At 35.6% G+C, this 4873-nt stretch overlaps 1 non-coding gene across 1 annotated transcript; it reads right to left on the minus strand.

The window, feature by feature from the left end:
* Window positions 1-4087: 4087 nt before the first annotated feature.
* LOC112904364 lies at window positions 4088-4206 on the minus strand. The gene has a single exon (XR_003231049.1). It is a non-coding gene; the product is annotated as a 5S ribosomal RNA (ribosomal RNA).
* Between the last annotated feature and the right edge of the window lie 667 nt (window positions 4207-4873).

Here is a 4873-nt window from a genome sequence, read left to right on the forward strand (position 1 = left end):
CAGAGCCGGGCAAACTTTAACTTCGCAGGAGCCGCTACATGAGGTTAGTTTGAGTCACTCCATACCCTTCAATGAGTACGAGAGAGTAAGCAGTAATGAATAATTTTGTTTTGTCTTTTTCTTCTCCCTTCCACTCCCATATCAAGCCCCTTCATCCCGTAGACGAGCGAAGCCACTCTCGCAACTTAAATAATACCTACGAAAATTTTCGTTACTACGTTCGCAAAACTATTGGGTTTGACTATGGAAGAGGGGACTCACCTACGAAATGGAAGGGATAAGAAGAGGAAAGAATCATCTCACTCGCACTCGCAGGATCAATGAAGAGCTACTTGGTTAACCTTGAGGATCACTCGGGATGCAAAAGATCCTAGTTTGCCCGGCTCTGCTCTACTTGTATCCCCAGACTAAATAAGACGATTTAATAAAATAAACTGCAGATTAGTAGTTTTTTCAATTAACTTTAACAGGTGTTATAGAATTCAAATCTTATCATTAATTTTGCGACTAATTGTTTGTACTACTGATCGATTGGCGCCCAATTGTCACCTGTATGTTTATATTAAAGGCATGATTTCCCATGGTCTGATTCGGAGGAGAGGAATGAAAACGGTGAGAATGCTTTGCGAAAATGTTTATATGAAAACTAAGGCGCATGATGAAAAAAATTGTTCTTATGCCAAACCGAAAGGTATTGTTTGTAGCCGTTATGACTTTTATTAAACCACTAAAATAAAGAGTGGTGTATTATTTTGTTTGGCCGTTTCACAGGTTATGGGCCCAGTTGTGTTGGCTATCTCGTAAGTTAGATGCACGTGGGGTATAACGTATTGCGAAAATTATCACATTTTCTAGTTATGTTCTAGTCTTACAAAGAAAGTGGTTGTTCGGTACTTGAAAGACATTTTCTACTTTTATATTTTGTACAGAACCAAGCATACTGACATCAAGGTGCATGCTGTATGTTAGCAAAATAATAGTTCTAATTAAAGTGGTGCTAATAAATTAGGCACTGCTGGCTCTTTCTCGTATGCTTGATTTTTGTTTTATTAAAAAAAACACTTAACTGTGAACTGCTTTAATATGTACAAACTATATTTACTGAAACCATCTTCTAAACAATGTATACACATTTCTGTAAATAATACAAATATCGGCTACTTATCGCTTATACAGTATACAGTTCAGAAAGGAACATGGTCAAAATCTAACTCAATATTTCTAAAATTTGTATTATACAGTATCTGGTCATTTCAGTGAATTTTTAAATTGCTAACAGATGTTAGTTTTACCGACCCTCAATAAATGTTCAAGCTGTTGTTCAAGGGTGCATTTTGAGTGGGTTGGATCGGATTGTGAGATAAGGACAATATTTCCGTCGAATACGTAGAAAGAAGTGGTCAAGTGACTGATTTACTAATTAAACCTTTATAAATAAGATAAAAATGTTCGAATCATAATAATGTATAGTATATAGACGCATAGTTTATTATTTTTGCGATTATTTTTCAGAAACATATCCGTTGGAGCCACGGTGATATTAATCAGCTAATATGGACCGTTTTCTTAATAAGTCAAATATACATTAAATATGTCTACATGTATTCACAACTCAAACAAAATGCTTCAATAAACTAACCTGCAGTGCAGATTATTCATTTATTTAACACTACGCACCATCAGTACCAAGCTCCATAAGAAATTGTAACCACCCCTGACTATAAGTTAGGGAGACCCAAACAATCTAAAATACCTTGCGACTTTCAAGTTGTCATCCTCAATTGCCCACTGTCAGTTCAGTCAAATGTTTTACTGCTCTATCAATATTTTCGAAGTTTGTATATTTGCATTCTGATGAATTAAATATAGTACCTACTACCTACCTTAAAATATTGTAAAGAAAACTGGGTAATTTTTTACATTAGTTGACATTGGAATTGAGACATTAAGTTTAGTCAGGTAGGTAGTACTCACCAAGTAAAGTAGTGTAGTAGTATTTACTAGAATTTTGTTTATTATTTGTTTAAAAATGAATGTGAGTGAGATACAGGCCCTTAAAGTTTTCTTAATCGGAGGAAATACCGGTAGGTACGGCCCTGGCTTCAGCCTTCCGTCAGCTGTTCCCGCCAAACATCGTTTGTCCTAAAACATATCTTCCTAACATTATTCTANAGTTTCATTCGCTCCATTAAAACCAACATTTTGAGAAAATACTACTCGTTATTTCACGGCAAACAGTTATCGTTCACAGCGAGTGCAAACCTTGCTTGAAACTGATTTTCAGCACCGAATGAATTTGTGTCGTTGGTTTCGAATGAATAGTGATGAACACCCTAAAATAGGGTATTGTTTACAGACAAATTTGCTATTAGTGCGACGCAAATTTGCAAATAGTGCTATCCAGATAATGCTCATTCACAGATTACTGTTTGATTGTTACCTTTTTCTTTCTTTTGTGGTCTTACATTTACATAATGCTGCTCGTAATGCATATATTTAATTTATGCAGTCTAAACATTATGTGTAGCACTCAATTGTTTATGTTTATCTTAGACGTTCGATAATAAGTAATGTTTACATTTTTCCTCGGTACAGTACACTTTCGAAGACACCTGCGTTGCCAATTCCGGCTTCAAATTGTAGATTATTGTGATTATCTTAATTTCTTTTTTCATTTCACACATTTATTGATGAAACTTGACAATTGTTTCGACAGTAGCATGTCATTATGAAGAATGTATAAGTGTTTTGTTTTTGTTTTTAATCATGCCCTTTCACAACAACAGCACTATAAAATTTTTAGATAGTATGATATTTATTATTCGTTTGCAATTTCTGAACAGCGTTGTTCTTCTGTTTTGGTTTGTTCGTTATTCTTGCGATTATTTTTCAGAAACATATCCGTTGGAGCCACGGTGATATTAATCAGCTAATATGGACCGTTTTCTTAATAAGTCAAATATACATTAAATATGTCTACATGTATTCACAACTCAAACAAAATGCTTCAATAAACTAACCTGCAGTGCAGATTATTCATTTATTTAACACTACGCACCATCAGTACCAAGCTCCATAAGAAATTGTAACCACCCCTGACTATAAGTTAGGGAGACCCAAACAATCTAAAATACCTTGCGACTTTCAAGTTGTCATCCTCAATTGCCCACTGTCAGTTCAGTCAAATGTTTTACTGCTCTATCAATATTTTCGAAGTTTGTATATTTGCATTCTGATGAATTAAATATAGTACCTACTACCTACCTTAAAATATTGTAAAGAAAACTGGGTAATTTTTTACATTAGTTGACATTGGAATTGAGACATTAAGTTTAGTCAGGTAGGTAGTACTCACCAAGTAAAGTAGTGTAGTAGTATTTACTAGAATTTTGTTTATTATTTGTTTAAAAATGAATGTGAGTGAGATACAGGCCCTTAAAGTTTTCTTAATCGGAGGAAATTCCAGTAGGTACGGCCCTGGCTTCAGCCTTCCGTCAGCTGTTCCCGCCAAACATCGTTTGTCCTAAAACATATCTTCCTAACATTATTCTGATGTATCCGGTGGCCTTCGGCGGGCAGGCAGGGGCATTAAACAAACTCGAGTCTGTCATAGATCTACCTAGAACAAACAGAATAGCTCAAAACCCCAACGCCAAAACACGACACTGTAGTTGTCCGAAGCACTTTTCGGTAACAAAGTTACCTTCTTCAGGGACTGAAGTAAACCTACCTAACTAAACAATGACGTCATCAATGCATATTTGGCGAGAACAGTTGACGAAGGGCTGCAGCCAGGGCCGTACCAATCGGAATTTCCTCCGATTAAGAAAACTTTAGGAGCCTGTATCTCAATCTCAAGCTACATTGGTTTCCGCACGGAATTAATACTACCACACTAATTCTACTTGGTGAGTACTACCTACCTGACTAAACTTCATGTCTCAATTCCAATGTCAACTAATGTAAAAAAATGACCGAAAACTGCTAATACACCGGAGTACGTTTTCAATTTAATCTCCCCTACTTTAGTCCGAATTTAACAAAAATTGATTGTTTACAGTTATACAATTTTCAAAAACAAAAAGTATGACAACAGCACGCGGTGTTCCCAAGCGGTCACCCATCCAAGTACTAACCGCGCCCGACGTTGCTTAGCTTCAGTGATCGGACGAGAACTGGCGTTTTCAACGTGGTATGGCCGTTGCCGACAATAAACTACGTGGGAATAGTATTGTATCATAAGGCACTTAGTAAGTAGCTGGACGATTCTTTAATGTAACTTCTGTTACCGACAATTTCAATTCGACATTTTAAAAATTTCTGTGTAATTGAACGCCGCAACGGACAAAACAAGAGATGCAAATTCAGATTCCTGATTTCACACTCAGCAACGCCTGCAGATGCATATGAAATTGCATTGAACAGTTTTTGTAAAGAAAACCAAATTTTCTTTCTTTTACTAACTGCTAGGTATGCACAATAGTATTTACAGAACCACTTAAAATTCAAATTTAGATTTATGTTAGTACACTGTTCCTACAGTTTGGCTTATCTACGAATTCCTCAATACAAAACATGTACATGTATAGTATATGAAAGCATATGTAGACATTAGTCATTCATTAGTTTCAGTGTAGAGGGCTAAATCAGATTATTCGTTAAATGAATTTTTCTTTTAATCAGACTGGCACGAAAACGATTTTTCCTAAAAATGGGACAATTATAGGAGGAAATCTTTAGAATAAATTACTTATATCTGTATTAGACTCTTGAAATGGATCAAAAACTCGAACAATCTATACCCTTAATTACTTGCGAGCTAACTCTAGCTCTACCACCCTTAACTCCTGTTTCTGGTTCTAATACGTCTCTA

Source organism: Agrilus planipennis, unplaced genomic scaffold, assembly GCF_000699045.2.
Source record: "Agrilus planipennis isolate EAB-ADULT unplaced genomic scaffold, Apla_2.0 scaffold198, whole genome shotgun sequence".
Classification (NCBI taxonomy): Eukaryota; Metazoa; Arthropoda; class Insecta; order Coleoptera; family Buprestidae; genus Agrilus; species Agrilus planipennis.